We start from the raw sequence: 21327 nt of genomic DNA, 5'->3' as shown, positions 1-21327 counted from the left end.
CTGTATACACAGTTGAAAAAGTTTGTGTGGTATTATAGTTCAGTACTTTTTACTTAGGACAGTAAACCTCTATGGATCCTGAAGATTTATTTTACACCTACAAATGACTAATTACATATCTACTTGTTTAAGAAATCTTATCAAAACAAATGCTATAGAAAACAAAGCTCTTTAGTTATTTAACTTGCCATAGTTACTTCATGGAAAAAATCTTACTTTTGTGAGTTTAGATATATTTCCTTCTGTTTTTTGTATGTAGTTGGGGTAGGCGACAAAGGATTGACAAAACTGATATAGAACTTAAAAACATATCACTTTATGGTATTATAAGAAATGTTTCGAGTTACCACCTTGCAGTTATTATGCATTCTTTCAGAGTCTTTGACTACGTGTTTAAAATTCCACTTCACAGATCAAATGTATCAGTGAGTTTGCACCTATGTTTAAAAGCCCTAATCTTGAATTTTAGTTCTAGATACTAGAATAGTTAAGTTTAAAAAGAACATAGTTACAGTGTGATAGTTCCAATTTAATAATATGGTATAACATAAAGTTGAACTTATACAGAGGGTTGAAATATATATATATATATATATATATACTTTTTTTATTATCGAGAGTAATCTCATAATCTTAGTTTTTTCCTACTTTACTTTCTTATCATTGTAAATATATTTCTTTAGAGCTAAACTCTCAAGCTACACTCATCAGGTAGTAATAACAAAGAGCTTTTTAAGAAGTTTAATAAATTATAGGTGCATTTCACCAAAAGTCTTATTTACTTAAGTAACCAAAAGTATCCATGCTTTATTATATTGACTCTTATGTATTTTATATGAACATACAATTTTGTTAATGTCTTAATTTAAATTTCATGGTTATTTGTAAATTATTTTCATGTATAAATGAACTTGTTTAGATTTTAGTAAACATATTAAATAAGTTGTATTCCTTATCATAGTCAAGCTATTTTATTGTAGGAGTTTAGTAACAGATAAAGCTCCTGGTTGAGAATTTTCTATTGAAAACCGTGTTTACATATATAACAGGTCTGCCACAGGAGAAGCATGGCAGGAAATCATGATGAGTTGCTCCAACAAGCCAACAGTTATGTGCGATTCCCACTCCAATACTCCTGGAACGTGTGGGAGTGACTTTGCTCTGCCTTTCTTCATCTCGTTTTACATCCTCTGCTCTTTTCTGGTGAGGCTGTTCTAGAAAATGTCATATATTTAATTAATTGTCATATATTTAACTAATTGTAATATTGAAATATTTTATTTTTGGATGCTACAACACTTGTTAATGTTTTCTCAAAATACCTATAACAAAATATTCAGAAATAGAAAATGTGTGTAAGCTTTTGTATTATTCATCCATAAATGTATCATATAGATAAATTGTTCACTGGTTAATATATTGAAAGTGTTCTCAAATACCTAATGCTTTTAGTACTGTATTATCAAACAGTGTTAATAGGTGAGGAAGTTGATACAAACTTTCAGCCAGAACAAGTTATCAACTTAAATCTAAAATAACAATTAAAATCACATCAACCCAGTAATGAGTGTATCTAATTAAGTATACTATTCTGACATTTTCACTTATAAAGATTAGGATGCACTGTTTCATCAGATGGGTATGCTTACACATAATGATATTGGTGGCTGTAAAATGCCTAATAACATATCATGATGTTTAGATTAGTCCTCAATTTAATATATTTTTATTATACTTTTGCTACAGAGATTATTTTACATTGTCAACTATTCTGATTAATATTAGGAAGAACAGAGTATAACTTATTTACAATTAAAAGGAATACAACGTTAAAATCATTACACAATAAATGGGGGATTGCCATAAAGAACGACTACACATGCTTTGGTGTTCTGTGATGCCATCTTTCGGAGTAAGAGTAAGGACATGGTTTGGACTTGTATACACATCTACTTACTTAGGTAACGCATGAACACTAGTTGTTAGCTTCAAGTACTGTCACAGATTTAATGTTTATTGTTGAAAATCTTATCGTTGTTGTGACATACAATCTTTCATGAAGGTGTCTTGAGACCAATGAAAATACATTAAATGGTTTTAACATTGTGTGAATAGATTAGCCACAAAAATTGACCAAAGTTGTTATTTGGAAAATAGTTGCATTCAATATAGTGTTCTAATGTATCTTTGCTAAAAAGTAAAAATAAAACACTGAAAGAATTTCACTAGTATTTGGAATTCAACCAGCTGGTAATGGTGTTTCAGTGTTAAGTGTAGGTCAAAATTTCACTAGTATTTGGAATTCAACCAGCTGGTAATGGTGTTTCAGTGTTAAGTGTAGGTCAAAATTTCACTAGTATTTGGAATTCAACCAGCTGGTAATGGTGTTTCAGTGTTAAGTGTATGCCAAAATTTCACTAGTATTTGGAATTCAACCAGCTGGTAATGGTGTTTCAGTGTTAAGTGTAGGTCAAAATTTCACTAGTATTTGGAATTCAACCAGCTGGTAATGGTGTTTCAGTGTTAAGTGTATGTCAAAATTTCACTAGTATTTGGAATTCAACCAGCTGGTAATGGTGTTTCAGTGTTAAGTGTATGTCAAAATTTCACTAGTATTTGGAATTCAACCAGCTGGTAATGGTGTTTCAGTGTTAAGTGTAGGTCAAAATTTCACTAGTATTTGGAATTCAACTAGCTGGTAATGGTGTTTCAGTATTAAGTGTAGGTCATTTCATCCAAATTTTGTCCCCTATATTTAAAAGATTTAAGTGTTTTGAGAAAATTACAGAAGGAAAACTTTATAGCTTAGAAGTCAACCTGATGATGATTTCTTTTATCTTTTCATGTGAAAGGTCATTAACCTTTTGTGGCTGTTATCATGGATAACTTTGACTATTTGACTCGAGACTGGTCCATTTTAGGTCCTCATCACCTTGATGAATTTGTACGGCTTTGGTCTGAGTATGATCCAGATGGCAAGTAAGAAACAAAATTATGAACAGAAAATGTTCATAATAGTATGTGTTGTTCCATGTAAGACATTAGTAACATAGTTCATTTAACTGGAAATTTTCCACTTCCTCAAAAGGACTCTTATTTACAACTTTTCTTATTATAAGCATGTTTTTATTTTTAATGCCATTTACTTTAATCTATTTCATAAAATATGTTTTTGTAGGGTGATCACACTTTTGTTATTTTATGGCTTAGACATGAGAATAAAACTTTAGTATTTTTTTCTCTCTACTTATCAAACTTTAAAAGCACTCTTATTTATTATTATAACTTTTTCTCACTCATTGTATTGTATTGATTTATTTAGGGTTATTGTAACCAGTTGGGTTAAGTTTTGCTTGTACATAGATGTACATGATCTTTCTATCTTGAATGGTATAATGCTTTTAATGATTCTTGTTTAACTGTAACTTTTCTTTAATAATATATAGATGTACACGGTCCTTCTATCTTGAACAGTATAATGCTTTTAATGAATCTTGTTTAACTGTAACTTCTCTTTAATAATATACAGATGTACACGGTCCTTCTATCTTGAACAGTATAATGCTTTTAATGAATCTTGTTTAATTGTAACTTCTCTTTAATAATATACAGATGCACACAATCCTTCTATCTTGAACAGTATAATGCTTTTAATGAATCTTGTTTAACTGTAACTTCTCTTTAATAATATACAGATGCACACAATCCTTCTATCTTGAACAGTATAATGCTTTTAATGATTATTGTTTAACTGTAACTTCTCTTTAATAATATACAGATGCACACAATCCTTCTATCTTGAACAGTATAATGCTTTTAATGATTATTGTTTAACTGTAACTTCTCTTTAATAATATATGTCAATAAAATAATAAACCTTAATGACCATCAACAGTATGAGGACATGTGTATGTGACATTAAAATATTAAGAAATGTATTTTAAAGGAAATTAAATAATAATTTTTGCATTTATATTTGAGTCCTGGAAAAAGGTTCTCTGTTTCCTAAGAGTATTTGGGCTGTTTTGTTTGTATTGTGGTTTGTGTTCTCGCTTTAAAGTATTAAACACATCAGGTTCAGAATATATTTCATTATCTATATTAAACATGTATATAGCATCACAACTAAGGAAAAAAAGTGAAAAAATATGTTATCAGAAATGACGTGTACAATATTGAGTGCAGTGACGTACAAGGGTACAACTTGCAAACAGGTTTTGTGATTTATGTTTGTTTTTTTTCATATATGTGGACACAAGATAATGCAGGTGTTTTTTTGAGTTACCTCTTTGTTCATTATAAAATTAACCTGTCGACAATACATTTCAGAGGGAGGATCAAACATCTTGATGTTGTAACTTTGCTGCGGAAGATCTCTCCTCCTTTAGGATTTGGTAAACTCTGTCCACATAGAGTAGCCTGCAAAGTAAGTCACAAATAATTATAACTGCTGTTTGTCAATTTTGATTTCTGTAGGACGCTGCATAAGTAAACTGAGCTTTTTACAGTTTATCAGAATCTTATAAATAAGTTACACTGTCTTCAATTTGTTTTTAATAAAAACTATGTACATACATACGTAATGAACGTAAATATGTTTTAAAACACAGTACACAAAACAGAAATAAAGAAAATGTGATGTTACTGTTTCATTATATTAAGTTCTTGTTTTTTTAATTGCTATACATAAGGATATTTTTTTTTACTTAAATAAAATATAAACTTTTAAATATATTTAAAACATTTTTATTAGCTGAACCCCTTATTTTTGTGATGTAAAACAATACTGCTACTAAGTTCTTGTGAACATTGAACATTCTGCATTTGCTGTTTCCCAGGTAAATAATTAACTGGGTACATAAACAGGAGAAACACTGAGAACTCTACTTTTAATACATAACCATCATGACCCTACTATAAATATTGAAACTGTATGTAAGTTATTTATGGAAAAGAATCCTAGAAGAATAGAGCATGCTAACATGTTATTTCAATAGTGCATACCAATGATTGAAATAGCTAATATAATGTTGTTTTACAGAGCTGTTTAAATTAGTAATATAATGTAACAATCAATAACTACTCAGCATGTAGATAGTTCAGTACTATTCAGTAATAAAACATGCATACTTATGTTATATTCATTTAAGCATCCCACAAAGTGTTACAGCAGTATGCTTGTGAATAACCATGCAATTGTTTAAACTGTATTTCAATGCAAAATTATTTCCAAATTTAATCTCATAGTGCCTATTTTTTTTTTTTTTTTACAAATTGTCTGGGTGAGGGGGCACATACCCAGACTCATAACATTAGCATGCTGATTGTGCTTTTGATCTCTCAAAGTAGAACCCATTTTAAACTTCCTGCATAGGGACATATAGATTAGTTTAATAGGTATAAAATTTCTTTTTTTCTTTACAAAATAAAAGTATGGCTATTTTATTAACATAATATTTTTGTGTAATCAGAATATTCAGACATTTTATATGATATATTTTTTTTTATTAGAGTTCACCAGAAACCTGAGTTGTGTATGGGAAAACGACAGTTTTTATATTAGTTTGTTCTAACTATTAACTCACTGTTTCCTCACTTTTCTCAAAACTAACTGCAGTTACATGTATTTTAGTACAAATGTAACCACTCAATACTTGTGGCCTGGCATGACCAGGTGGTGTGGGCACTCATCTTGCAATCTGTGGATTTCGGGCTTGAATCTCCATCTCTCTAAATACGCTTACCATTTTGGCTATGGAGGGTGTTATAATGTGACAGTTAATCTCATTATTTGTTGCTAAAAGAGTAGCCCAAGAGTTGACAGTGGGTGGTGATGACTAGCTGCCTTCTCTCTAGTTTTCTACTGCTAAATTAAGGACGGCTAGTGCAGATAGACCTCGTAGCTTTGCGTGAAATTCAAACTAAAGCAGTAATTCTACTTTCCTGTTGATAATTAGTGTCAGTCTCTTAATTATGCAGTAGTTATTTAAAATTAGACAAGAAATCTGCGAGTCGTTTTTCATATTATTTGTAAAGCTTCTTCTTTCCTCTGTGTTCTTAGTAGGTAGTGTTTCATATAGAAGTTTCTTAATATATTATGTGGGATATTCTCTCTTCGTCATTCTTTATTTGATTGTACTGTGTATTGTTGTCTATGGACATGTAAATACATTTTCAACTGCAACAGATAGAAATTAGGTAAAAGTTTATAATATTATACCTTTACAGTTTATACTATCAATATAGAAGCATATTTAGTCATACAAATATTATGGATTACTGAATGGTGTGTTTAAAAAATATATTTGTAATATATTGTTCATTAAATATGAATAGTATTACTTATAAATTGTAAAAATGTGTTTCTCCTTGTTACAGAGACTTGTATCCATGAACATGCCCCTGAACACTGATGGAACTGTAATGTTTAATGCTACATTATTTGCTGTTGTTCGAACCTCTTTGCATATCAAAACAGATGGTAAAATGATTGAAGTTATTTTAGATGCAGAATGTTAAAATAATTCCTATAGGAGCTTTAGGTTTTAGTAGTTTTTACATTTCTTTGTAAAACCTTGTTAATAAGAAAACTATCATTATCTTTTATATTTAAAATAACTTTTGTAGAGTTGAGTTTAATTCAAATAATCACAAGTTGAATATAATACTATAAGGTTTCTTAACGTTGTTGTTGTAAGTCGTGCTTAAAAGAAACTTCAGAGACAGTTAGTGATTAATTTTATAGGAAACATGGACGAAGCAAATGAGGAGCTGAGGACAGTTATAAAGAAGATCTGGAAGAGGACCAGTCCTAACCTGTTGGACCAAGTTGTACCACCAGCTGGAGGTCTGTAACAGTTGATGCTTATTTTAACTTTTGTTTAAGTTTTGATTTAGTTATTGTAATTACTGAACTTCTTTCTTCAATTATTTGCTCATTAATATTTTAAGAAGTCTTCTTTACCAGTAGAGGTTAGTATTGTAGGAGGATGACTGACAGTTTTATTTAAATTATAAGTTGAACAAACTAATTACAGAAACTCTGCAGTATTGCAATGTAAAAATACATCATTGAAAATAAGAATCAGTGTGCCTTTAGTAGGGCTTCTTACTGACCTATGAAAGCATTTTTAAATTAAAGTTTTTGCAGGAGCAAGTAAAGAGGAATAATTACTAACAAGAGTAAATTTATCTTACTGAACAGTTGGACTGAAATTAACATACATTGAAAATTTTCTTAGAATTGAGATTTATTATACCCTTAGTAGAAATCCTGGATGAAAACGTTCAATATAAATCATATGTTTTGAGTCCTTGACATACAGTCATTTTGGTAAAGAAATGATTGAACTATTAAAATTCTGTCAGATTTGAGTATCAAAAATCTTGTTATGGCATGTATTCATTCCTCATGTTATTTTAAATTAATGACGTACACGTGATGACATGAGGAGTTGACTGAATGTATTTTTAATAGTGAATTCTTTTAATTCGTTCTACTAAATATAGTGGAAGATGATGTTACTGTAGGAAAATTTTACGCCACGTTCTTGATCCAAGATTACTTCAGACGTTTCAAGAAGAAGAAAGAGGAGCGAGCTCCTGGAAGCTCTGATGATGCTTTAAAAGTACGTGTGAAAATGTACAATTAATTTAATAAAAACTGTTAACAGAAATTTCTTGTGTATTTGAAGTTAAATATCTATAAAAATGAAACATTTAAGCATATTGTTCAAAATTATTTGTAGATGTATAAAGCCAGTGGAATACCTTTTAAATTTTCTTATTTTATATTTAAAATATGTTATATGTTCCCTTGTGTCTTAATGGTAAGCTTAATGGCTATAATGCTGAAATCAAGGTTTGAAACTCCTGGTTGAAACAATGGAAATAGACCACTGTGTAGTTTTGTAATGAAAAATAATTAAATTTCTTGTTATATTTAGAATACATTATTAATATGACAAAGAGTAAAATAATTGTTATGTATATCAATATCTAGTGGCACAGCAGTATGTCTGTAGACTTACAATGCTAGAAGCCAGGTTTCAATATCTATGTTGAATATAGTCCGTTATGTAGCTTTGTACTTTAAACAAACAAATAATATATAATTAAAATTAAATTGTTTAAATATTGGTCATCTTTTCTAGGCTGGCTTGCGTACACTGCACGAAGTGGGACCTGAAATCCGACGAGCTATATCTGGAAACTTGGATGCAGATGAGTTTGAAAATACTTGGGACTCTGAACCATTACATCGGGTAAGGTGATTAAAGAATTTCAAGAATTACTTTGAAAATTCCCATTTTGTGTTTAAAGCCAGACAAGTTCAATGGTATTCATTTCTTGTAGACATTTTAATGATATGTTTAGTCCTTTCTGTTATGTTTTGTTCGAAATAATAAATTTTGCATTTATATCTTTGAATATTTTTCTAGTATTTTAAAATATAAAAGTCTTCCTGTTTGTGTTGTTATTAGAACTATCCTGTTGAAAAACTTGTGCTATAAAGATGAAAATATATAATCTCTCTTTGTTTTTAGTTCCCAGTATAAATTTGAATGCAAATATTCTTAAATGATTCTTTTATATAAAATTTATTTCGCCAATTTTTTTATTTAGGGTTTTATTCTAACCATAGTGCAGATAGCTCTGCTGCTTTCTGTCATTAAACCTCAATCTGCCACCAATTCTAAACCTTCTCTATAGATTGCTTGTCTAAAAAAGAGGTGACTATAACTTATTACAGGCAAAGTATTATTGGGTGAACAATTAATACTTAAATTAACCATTACAGAGAAACCATCCATTTTTTGGAAACATGTGGTCTTCAGAAAGCAGAAAGCAACATGACAGAACACGTGGCAATTCAATAAACTCTCTTACTAAGGTTTTACCAATGGAGCCTTACATACCAAACTCAAAACAGTACTTAGTTTTGAATCATATCAGTCTATCCAAAGATGGATTGGCTAAGTCCAGTATGGGTGACCACTCATCTCTTAATACAGGACAAACAGTGACCAAAGCAAAGTAAGTAGGTTTAGTGTAGCTTTATGTAGTATGTAACCTTTAACCCAGAACACAAAATTAAACTGAAATTTTGCATGGTGATGATTGAAGTTAAACTCTTTTTTTTTGTTTTTAACTAAAATTTAATTTATTAACTTCATTTTCTTGCTGTTAATAAAGACGTTTTCACAAAAATGTTTATCTTACAATTTGTACTAAATATATCTTTTATTTGTTTTCTAATTGAACTGTTACCTGAAAATTCAAAGCACAGGTGGTGTAAACTCATCATAATATTACAATACATAAGGATATCATGCATTTTCTTCATTAATATTTTAATGTAATATTATTTTTATCAGTTATCCTGGGTGTTTGTGTGTGCATAGTTTTCCCATAACTCATGTTCAAGAAAGTTCTTAAGTTGAGTTATTTCTAACTACTGTTCTTCCTTTGTCATTTTCTGAAAATAATATCTTATTTGTCCATGGGGATATGTTTGTAATGCTGCATTTTATGCAAGGATGTTAATAGTAGTGTTCTCTAATGACAGATTACATGATATCTTAATGTTGAAACCTTTTATATTTCAATAGTTTGACCAGCATAGAATATGGTATTAATAGGAATTGATATATAATGTTATGATGTCTTAGTTCTGTTTCTCTTGAGCCTTCACTTTGATAAGTTATGTATGATTTTTTCTGTTCATAATAAAACCTTTTGAGTCTAACTTGTATTGTTAACTAGTTCCTATAAACCTCTTTATAATTTGTTAGAGTTTATATAGACAACTATATAAGGTTGGTACTGTTTTTCATCTGATAAATGTCATTTTCATTCTTTTCTTGAGTGTAAATAAAGATTTGTTTTCATTATGTGTTTTACATTGTCTGATCTCTTTCTTACACTAACTCAGTGAATATCAGAAAATTTAGAATTATTTTTAATAAATATCTAATTGAAACACTTGTTGTTTTGAAAGCCTATCTCACTGCTCTAAAATAATTCAGTTTCACCTGAAATACCACAGTAGTAGAAAATTATGCATTAATAAAATCTAATGTTTATATCAATAATTGGTTAAATTGTCTTCAGAGTTTCCTAGTATGTTGAGAAAACATACTTTATGTGTTTGGTACTAGAAATAATTCATATTTCTTAGGTATTAAATATAAAGATCTTTAAAATAGGCAAAAAAATGAAACTACTTAATCAAATTCAGATGTAGTCTCCATTATCTTGTAAATATTTTTTAAACAAATGTTTCTAATGTTAAAACATCAAGTTATTGCCTTCCAGTGGCACAATGGTATGTCTGCAGATGTATACTCTAGAAAGTGGGTTTTGATACCCATGGTAGGCAAAGTATAGATGGCCAGTTGTGTCGCTTTGTACTTAATATCAAACAACGGTTAGTTATTGCCCAACAGTGGCACGTCTGTAGACTTATCCTACTGGAAATAGGTTCCAATACCTGTGGTGGACAGAAAATAGATAGCCCATTGTGTAGCTTTGTGTTTAATAAAAAAGCAATGCACTTAGCTATCAAGTTTATTTTGATATCTGTAATCTTCTCACTTTACCATAACTGACTTCTAGTCTTTCTTTACTGGCTAAATTAGTTGCAAGCTTTAACTGTTTATTGGATGAAGGTTTTTTTTTTTCTCTCTCTGCTGATTTCATATCCTATTCTGTTGAATTTCTAACAATTGTTTAAACATGGCTTAAACTTAAGATTTTTTACCGATCTTTGTGAAAACTGTACCAGCTTATTGTACAATTTTAGATTTCAAATATTAGGATTTTTTTGTATCATTTGTTATTTATTGTTTTGAACTTGGTTTATCAGACTTTATTGTCCCCACATTTACAAACATTTTGAACTGTTAACAGCTTTCAAAATTTTGATTTGTGTTTTTCACTGTTACATTTATTACTTACTTCAAGATTCAAAATTTATGGAACTATAAAAATGCAATTGTAAAAGTGTTTGAATTCATATTCTTTCTGGCAACTAAAGTTTTATTGGTAAAACCCATGGATTATATTCTGTCATGTTACATAAATTGTTAAGTTTGTTTTGACTTTGATGTTAATTATTTGATTGAATATTTCGCTCTGTTTTTGTACCACTTATATATAACACTTTAAATTTAAAGAATTTTCTAGCATCAACATCATATATAGTTTGTTTTTGGAGTTCATTACATTCTTCTTAGAGAATAAAATTGAATTACACTCCAATGCTGATATCAGGTTCATCAGTATTTTTCTTTTTTAACCTGTTGACTGCCAAGTGTTTCAGCTGCTACAATACAACTCTAATGCTTCTTCATTTTGTAACGTTTTTCGTGACGCCATTTTGGATCGAAAGTGAAACAATTTGTAACTAGGTCAAATTCATGTATGGTGCTGACATCTAGCGTTGAAGTTATGTATTATTGAGAACGAATTTACTCATCCGTGGCACTGTGTTACCGATCGGCTTGGACGAGTTATCTTGTCTATGGCACTCAACAGGTTAATAATATGTTAAAACTACCATACTGAAATAATGGTTTTTCTCATCACCCTTGTCAAGTGGGCTTTTTTTACACTATGTGGTAGCCAAAAATTTTAGACTTACTATCTTTGAAGTAATAATGTATACAACTTGAATCAATTGTAATTTACTTGCTATACAGTTTTCTCCTGTGGGGGTAATGTGTGCTCATGTGTATGTGTAGGTTGATTTTTTTTTACCAAGTTACTTTATCTGATATTAAATATAAAACAAGTAACGTAAGACACTGAAACATAGGTGTTAGCATTTCCATAGAGAAACCATGTACTCAGATATTCTATTAGCATAAAAGAGGTTCTAATGTTGATATTAATAGCTATTATATCAAACTAAAAAACTGTAATAGGTGAGTATACCATACAACTTTTTGTGTGACTTCAACAAACACTCAGAATAACTGGCGAGCACATTTGCTGTGTCTTTGTACTTTGTAGATTTTCTGAAATGATTAGAAAAATAAAGGTACAGACAGTAGTATGTTCGTCTACATTTCTATAATAATTTAGTTTCAAATGGAACACTTTTTCAAGTTTTAACTGAAAGAGTGAGATTTCATTTATACTTTGTCCTTCACAGGGACAGCATGTTCACTCTTTGACAGCATAAAGTTTGAAATGTTTTTATTCTTCTAAGCGCATTAACAATACATACTTGCTTAAAGGCACTGAAATTTCTGTGTGGTTACATAAACTTAGTGGCCTTTATATTGTATAAGCAAGTACTTTTGCCAACTTGATTTCTAGTGAGTCATGGTTTACAGTCTTACATTATCAAAGTTTAATCTCTTTGATTCCTATCTCTAGCTCCTATTGTGTAACTGAAGCTAGTAACACTTATCCTGCTGAATCGCCATTGTCGAGTACGAGTGTTTTTGACTCTCCCGAATATCCAGTATGTCACCCACTCATTTCCTCATCCATCGAAATTTGCAGTACCTATGATCCAAGTGTGGATGGAGATCCAACTTACAGATACTCTATTCAAACCCCACCATCCCAGTCCACACGTCGCCAGCAGCCCCGCCACCCTTCTACTGTAATAACAAGTCTCAGTTGCTCAAGTGCAGAAAGTGCTGATTCCTTTCCTAATCTCATGATGCCGACCATAAGACCTTCCTTTGCAGCTGAGTAAGTTTTTTTTAATCAGTGAAACCTTAAATACATTTTTTATTATAATCATTATTTTCTTTATTGAAATGTATTAGGTTTTAATTTTGTAGAAAATATCAGTGATATAATGAGAGATGTGAATTAATATATTTTATTAACTTTTTAAAAGTTTTAAAGATAAGTAAGCAATGAAAATAGAAACTGATTAAGCAAATTGAACAAGGTAATCATGGAAATTTATCTTATTCTTGTATAGATACTATATATTTGGCATAGAGTTTATATAGCCAATGAAGCTTGAAAATATGCAGCACTTACAATCGAGTTTCTTTATAAGTATGTTTTGCTAGCTTAATAATTAGTAGACATTTGTGAAAAGATTAGTGATGATACTATATATCTAAAAATTGATGAAAAACAGACAACTGTATGTTTTACAAATATTGTGAAATGTACAACTGTCTTTGTTTGTTTTTTTCCTCAGTTCTGTAATTGTGGAGTTTCACTGAGTACCGATGGTTTCAAATATCACTTACATGCAGAATATTTTAATAGAAAAAGGCTATGAATATGATGCACAGTATGAATGACATTTATTTGTCATAAATATTACAAGAAATATAATGCATAAAAGTAACTTGCTGGTTTTAAGTTATGGAAGTGTAGTTACCTCTGTTCTTGAAACATGTAGATTTCTGACAACCTGAATTAAAATCAAGCAGTTTTATAGCCTTTATTATTCTGTACATATTTTGAAATTTAGGATTCTGAAAACATTACATTAAAAAAATGTAAAAAAAAAGTACCACAGTTTTAAAATTACATGAATCAGAAGAAAGTCTGTGTGTATGTGTTAATTATTGTTTGTGTTTTACAATTGTTTGTGTGTGTGTGTGTGTGTGTGTATATATAAGGTATTTTAGTTTCATAACATAGCAGACTTTTATATTTTACTTCCATATGTGCTATACTAAAAACAAGACCTATATAAACTTTGTTGTCTTCCCAGTGTAATTAAACTAACCTATGTGTGTTCTGTCTTATTACTAGTTCTTCTGTAGAGGACTCTGATGAGCAGTTAGGTCCGAAACCTCCTACCCCTCCCCCACGAAAACTCCTTAGAAGGGGTACAGGTAGGGGTGGTAGTTTCCGTCTGGCCTGTCTGAGCAAGCAGGACAGTTATGAACAACCTATTAGCACCAACTCTGGACCTGACGAACATCAGAAGCAGGATGGATACTATAACAAAAGCTCCTTAAATTATGTGGCTGCTTCTCTTCGGCTTGCTCAATTTCCTGCTAGGGCAGTGGCAGAACTTGCCTCTGGTGGTGACATACGCCGCTTGTCTGATCAACACAGTGATAAAGGGCATTGTGAAGATGGAAAACCTTACAACTTTTTAACTCGCAAATCTGCCTGTCGTGGTAATTTTGCCTTTTTGTATTGTTTACAAATAGTTATCCATATACATAAGTACATCTTTTGTAAAATAACTTGCATTGAAAGAGCATCGTATATTTATACATGAAAATTTGTCAGACTTATTTTATCTGTACTTCACATTTGTATTGTTTTGGTATGAAAGAGTGTTTGCAAGAAACTGTCTGTAAGTAGCGCGGTGCTCACAATCTTGTGTACATGTACTTACAATGTCTGTAAATAGCTTACTCAAATCTTGTGCGCTACATCTTGTGTACATTTACTAATGTAGGTTATTAAACTGTCTGTAAATAGCGCTGGTACTCACAATCTTGTGTACATTTACTAATGTAGGTTATTAAACTGTCTGTAAGTAGCTCTGGTACTCACAATCTTGTATACATTTACTAATGTAGGTTATTATTCCGAGTACAAAAAGTAACTAAAAAGAAAATCACAGGAGTGTTAGATCATTTGTTACCTTCTTAAGTGTTTGTCAGTAATTCATATATGATCACTCATTAAATAATAATTATAGTGTACTAAGAAAGTTCCTACTTTATCAATGGAACAGCTTTGACAATACAAATCACTTTAGGTTATGGTAGCTTGCAAGTTTCATATGTATTACTAGATCACATATTTTATTTCTGTAATGAAGTTTATCATTCAAGCACATGATTGTTGGAAGTTTTGTTTTTATTACTGTTCTTCTGGATAGTTTTTGAATATTGTTAATGATTTTTAAATAGGTTATCAACCCAGTACTGTGAGGAAGGCATATGATACAAATAGCTCTGTGGAAGTCAAAGGAAGTGCAGAAAACCTTGTAGTCAGGGTAAGCATTATTTCATAGATAATTGTTATGTAGAAGATCTAAATCATTTAAATTTTAATAACAATTAATGATTTTATTTGTTTATAATTTTCAGTCAGTACCATGCGTATTTAATGAGCTGAAAATAACCCGATAAATTGCATGTAATATTATCATTTTGTAATCAAACCTTTTTTTATTATTTTATTGGTACTACTAGGTTTCTAAATAGGATGTACAGTTAAAGGACAACATAGATAACTTAAAATGATTAAATCTGTGATGTTCCATGAAACTAGAATTGATACACAAAAGAAAACTATATATAACATGCCAAAGAACAGTTTTTCCTGATATTACTGAGACTTGTGTTTCTGTCAAACCATTACTTCATCATATTAACTGGTAAATATTTATATATTTTATTTCAAATGAAACATACCAGCTTGTATGTTCTGATAATGAAGCATTATATGTTAATTTGTTTAGGTTTTGCACGAACAAGGTTTGGGTAAGTACTGTGACCCAGACTTTGTGAGGACTACTCAGCAAGAGATAGCTGAAGCTATCGACATGACTGAAGAAGAAATGGACAGAGCTGCCCATCAACTCCTTCTACAGGCAGAGCCAGATTCTGCTTGTGGTGTTTTGTACTGCTCTAAGAATCATTCAGAGTATGATCTTCTGGGAAATTTACAGAGAGGTGACTGTAGTGATGTAACCAAGGGCACAGAAGTTGAAGACTTAGGCTTGGCTTTGGACATGAATGCTTATGTTTATCAAGATGAGGCAGAGCCATCTGATAAAATCACCTCTGCAAGGAGACACGATAAAAGTAGAAAGTATGATAATATGACATTATAGCATTTGTAGCTTTAGGGTGAAAATTACTAAGTCTGGACCTGGAGATCTCTACCTGGATTTGAGAATTGGCACTGGTGCTTCCTGCCATGCGAGATCAGTTTTGTATTGTATGATGTTGAATGTTATTTATGTGCTTATACATTGTTTCATCAAGTTTGGCTTATCTGTGTTCTCTCTCTCTCCATAACTCTTACTATGGTGCTATAAACGTTAATAATTTCCAGTGCCTTCCCACATCCCGGTTCACAATTTATGTATTTTTGATGAAATCTCACTACTGGATGTAGTGTTCCTATAGTAAGCAGTAACCCAGTCTCCTTTGGTCACAACTGTTTTTCATACTCTCTGGACATTTTCTTACTTGTGATTGTGCAATATGTTGTTGCAGAGAAGTTCTTGCACAGACATTATGCTATTTCAAGTAAAGAACTGCCAACAACTGGTTACCTTTTTGTCTGAAAGAGGTTTTTAATATTTTGTAACTGATGTTCTCTAAGAACATTAATAGTCAAATCTTGAAAAAAACTTTCTTAATGGTGTTGTTCAAAATGTAAGGTAGTAAAATTGTAATATTATTATTAAAGACAAAATCCAATAAAACATTTGCCAGTGGGAAAAAAAACGAAAACGGATCACGTAGTTTTTGAGCAGTTTTAATGTAAGCTTGTGATTGGTTAGTATGTTTTAGAATATTAAGAACAGAGAAGATTTAATAACAGACAAAATAGTACTAAATGTCTTGAATAGTAAGAATAAAGATACATCAGTAAAAGAAGGTGGATATTTAGCGACCACAATATTAAAAGTAAAGACACATCATTGGAAGAAAATCGTTACTGTCTTAAAATATGGAGAGAAAAGAGACATTTAATAGGGTAATATTTATCATATACATTGTACTATAAACATCACTATCATATTATAAATGTTTAGCTTAAATTATAATTATTATAAAGTTATCATAAACATATCAGTTTGAAACATTTCATAAGCATTTGCTGTTCTTATTAGGTTTTAAAAAAAAACTATTTTGACAAAAGAAACAAATTTGAACTTGAAGGTTAGGTAACTTGGAGGAATTTATTTTAAGCTATTGTTCATGGATAGTTCCCTCTTAAAATAGTTTATTGTAAGTTATTCCCAAAGATAGAATATTTAAAATGTGTCTTACAGTTGTATCTCAAACTTTGGATGGTAATTCATGACCCTAGTTTGTATCTAGTTGTTAGAACAGTTGATCCTAAACAAAACAGTCCATCATTTAATAGTAGCAGATTTGTTTTATTTACTGATAATTGTATTGTGTTTGTAATTCTGGGAAGAAAGGGTTTACATAGTCTGTCATGGTTGTTTCACAGCAATGCTATAATTTTCATGTGATTAGGTAAGCATTTCATGTCATTCTTTTATTCTCATGTTTGATGTACTTTTAAAATATCAACAATCATCATTGTAGAATTGTGTTAGAATAAATTTATATTTATTTAGGTCAAATATTAGAGAGTAGGAAAGAAAATTTCTCATTGATTGTTCTAAAACCCCTAATCATTTGAAATGGAAACATAAACACTTCATATTGTTCTATTTGAATCTCACAAAAGGTATGAGTAAATGTATAGTAAAAATTCCCTTTATCCAAACTTATAAGCATCTTCTGTAATGTCTATTGGTCAAATCACTTTGATCTAGGCTTTAATTTAAGTAACTTTTGAACAATTTTTACATTGTTTGAATTTTTTTTATTTTAAGGCATTAAGAATAAAATATTACAACAATAACAGATGACAATGAGAATGCATTGTTTTTAAGCTAAAACTGTTTGTTAGTTAACTGGTAGATTAAAGTTACTAATGAGAGTAAATTAATTAGTTTTTCATGCATTGGTCAGAAGATTGAACACATTAAGCTAAAGTCTTTATAATTTTGTACTGGCACAGTTGTGTTATCTCAACTCAGCTATACAATTGAACACAAATCTATTGGGATGTTTGGGAAAAATGATTTTATAAAACGTTTGACAGGTAAGCTGCAATCTACACCATTGTTAATTTTTGAAATATTTCGAGTAAACCACTGGAATAATTATCGTGTTCATAGAATCAAGATTAAGAAAAAAATCGCATGTTTGTTTGTGCTATAAACAAACATGAAAAGGCTGACGAAGCAAGCCTTTTGACTAAAATATTTGTCATATATTTCAAAGCATTTTTTTTTATATGAAGAAAGTGAAAATTTATTTAATTGCTTTCTTAGGACTCTGTTTAACTAGGTTAGAAATATGGATAAGCAACTGTGTGGGGTAAATTTAAAGACTCTTCAATTAGTGAAAACGTTTTTGAGGTTTGATGGAGCTCCATTACTGATGTGGCTTCAAATCTAATGGCTGAAAAAACACTTTATTGAGATATATGAAAGTTCCATAGTTTCTTGTGCTTGGACAATGTTTAGTGACATGCAAACAGTGCATGAAATTTGCAGGTAGTATCTCGGAGATTTCCTTTTCACAAGTGTTTTTTTTTTTCTAAATAGTGTTTGGCCCTCTAGTGGCTCAGCAGTAAGTTTGAGGACTTATAATGCTGAAAATGAGGTTTTTATAAACATGGTGGGCAGAGCACAGATAGCCCATGTGTTTAGCTTTGTGCTTAAGAATAAACAGTGTTTTCTAAAGAGACTTGGCCATAATTGTAATTACTCCTTGTTATGGAAAATGGTTTTTAAATGTATTCCTTGTAGTTATTGATAAAAACAACAACAGCAACAACAACAACAACATCTCCATTAGTGCTTAAGATAAGAGTTCAAGCCTGATGTAGTTGGTTGTAAAGGTTAACAACTTTTCATTGTTCCTTAGCCATAAACATTTAGATGTTTGCTTATGTAATGGTCAGTGACCCCATAATTATAATTTATCAAATCATTTCCGATGATGCCTCAAATAAATAACTTTTCTCTATTTGCATGGATTTGATACATTCCCAAATGAAAAAAAAAATATTCTGTAAAGATAAAAAAATATTTGTTTAACGTATCATGTGGTTCGTAGTTTTAAGACCTTCAGAAGAAACACTCCATAAATAGATTGTATATGTTTTTTTTAAAAGACTGTGTTGTAAACTTGTATAAAGAAAGAGAAATGCTACAAGATCTGTTTATATAAAGCTGTTATTTATATGAAATATAAATACGTGTGTCTCTCATTATTTTTATGTGTGTGTGTGTGTATATATAGTTATGTAAGTATATGGATGTGTTGGATTAAGGATTCTGCTGCAGTAGGTGTCTGGAACTTGTTGGCGATAAATATGATAATAAACGAACAGTGTACATTTCATTTGTTTTCAAGGCCCGGCATGGGCAGGCTGGTTAAGGCGTTCGACTCGTAATCCGAGGGTCGTGGGTTCGAATCCCGGTCGCATCAAACATGCTCGCCCTCTCAGCCGTGGGGGCGTTATAATGTCACTATCAATCCCACTATTCTTTGGTAAAAGAATAGCCCAAGAGATGGCGGTGGGTGGTGATAACTAGCTGCCTTCTCTCTAGTCTTACACTTCTAAATAGCTCTCGTGTAGCTTTGCGCGAAATCCAAAAACTAACAACTTGTTTTCAAAATAATATATGTATCTGAAACAAGTTAAATGTAAGTACAAAGTTCTTTACACTAAGCAGATAATAGTTGTATATCTTAAACATTATACAGCTCTCTTTTGTTAAAAGACCACTTAGGCCAATTCAACTCATTTGACAAGCCGAAATATTTTTCTCTATTTCTATCACAGTAGTATCCACGTATAATTCACTTATACTGCAAGTTACTTCAGTTATATTCTGAACTTCCATTAATCATCTGCTTTTGTAGTTCCAATAATCATCCACTCTTCGTACTTCGCTAATTGCCTGCCTTTTGTGTGTTGTGTGTTTTTGTTTCCTTATAGCAAAGCCACATCGAGCTATCTGCTGAGCCCACCGAGGGGAATCGAACCCCTGATTTTAGTGTTGTAAATCCGTAGACTTTACCGGTGTACTAGCGGGGGGCCCGCCTTTTGTGAAAGTCCACACAGGTAGGTTTAATTTGTTTAGGATATCCTTTGATGAGTCAAATTATTATTCTTGTGTTTTTTAACTGTTAATCTCACTTTAACATATCATCCGTTCAGCCATTCATTAACATGACGGTTAACTTTATGTTTTTAACTTTTCTCTGACCGAACTTCTCTTTTACCTGACTACTTTTTACTCTATATGCATTCGTATGGTCGCATGTGTTTATACGTTTATCTCTTAAGCCTTCTAGAAATCTCAATAACCTCGACATAACTGGACTGCAAACATAATGTTCAATAGCTTCGATATCAAAGAATTACAAACACAAAATAAATAAATTTATAATACTACCTATACTAAACTGTCTTTTGTATCTAACACCAACCCTCTCTTTCATTCGTCAAGAAAGCAATATAAATAATACAGTTATCGGAAGAATCTTACAAAAAATTCAAGACACCAAAAAGGATAAACATTTAATATTTAAATTTTAGAGGTTTTAAAACTGTAGCCTTCTTACAAGCAAAATTCCACATAGAAAATACAACAACTTTTACCTTGTTTCATTTGAATACAAAACTGAAACTTAACGGTATCACCTATGTATCACAGATCAGCTTTTATGAGAAAAGGAAGTTATAGCACGAACAGACGTTCCTGATAGTTTAAATTTCAACCAGATATTCTAAAAATTGGCATCAGTATTCCATTTCTTCTCCATACTAAATGAAGCCTTAATGATAAATTCAATTTTTTTTTGTTGTATACTTAAAAGTAACTGAGATTTTTACTTTAATTAAGGCTTAGTAGAGCTCTAGGCCCACATAATTTTTGGGAATAATAATAACTCTCTGCTAGTTTTACAAATTTGGTGGCCAATAAAGCATCTGTGTGTGGTCTGGCCTAGGTGGTCGAAGTGTTGATACTGTACTGCTTTTAATATTTAGCAAATTTACTTTCAGATTGGAAAAAAAATCATTTGTAAAGTTACCGCCTAGTAGAAAGTTAATATAACAATTTCCATGCGGATGTCAGACAGTTGCACTTGTAAGTCTGTTCTACTAAGTTTCTTAGCTTCTTCCCTGTGTGAAGCGATACACTAATTCAACATGAAGAAAGGGTATTTTGTAGTATTTACACTTATAGTATGCATGAAAATCCATATAGATATAACAGCACTGTTTGTTGTATGTCGATGTAACTACTTTGCAGGGTGTGGATGAATCTTCACCAAAATTGGTATGGAGGTTCGTTATGTACCCTAGCCTGTGGCACCAGTGCTCACTTGGGGTGCAAGCAGTTGGTAGAGATGACAGTGCATGGTGGCTATGAGCGATTTGCAGCTTTGTACAGTAATTTGTTTGATTTGTTTTTGTACAAAGACAAAAGACATTTAATTAGCTATTGGTGAGCAGCGTGCTAATTAATGGTAAAGACGCTATTCATCGCTTTGAAACTATGTAATACTTGAAAAACAATTAGATTCGCGTGTGACG

At 31.0% G+C, this 21327-nt stretch overlaps 1 pseudogene across 1 annotated transcript in view; it reads left to right on the top strand.

Annotated features, from left to right (window-relative positions):
* The window catches only part of LOC143228919 (muscle calcium channel subunit alpha-1-like), a 182366-nt pseudogene extending 163418 nt beyond the window's left edge, over positions 1–18948 (top strand). The window contains exons 35-46 of the transcript XR_013015494.1: positions 1050–1203; positions 2853–2979; positions 4330–4426; positions 6379–6481; positions 6746–6847; positions 7510–7628; positions 8154–8264; positions 8801–9036; positions 12385–12708; positions 13741–14114; positions 14862–14947; positions 15416–18948. The product of XR_013015494.1 is annotated as a muscle calcium channel subunit alpha-1-like (transcript). The remainder of the gene's footprint in view (positions 1–1049; positions 1204–2852; positions 2980–4329; positions 4427–6378; positions 6482–6745; positions 6848–7509; positions 7629–8153; positions 8265–8800; positions 9037–12384; positions 12709–13740; positions 14115–14861; positions 14948–15415) is intronic.
* The last annotated feature ends 2379 nt before the right edge of the window (positions 18949–21327 follow it).

The sequence above is a fragment of the Tachypleus tridentatus genome, chromosome 10 (assembly GCF_004210375.1).
Source record: "Tachypleus tridentatus isolate NWPU-2018 chromosome 10, ASM421037v1, whole genome shotgun sequence".
NCBI lineage: Eukaryota > Metazoa > Arthropoda > Merostomata > Xiphosura > Limulidae > Tachypleus > Tachypleus tridentatus.
Note: the sequence above shows the minus strand (reverse complement) of the source record. Positions and strands in the feature narration are given on the sequence as shown.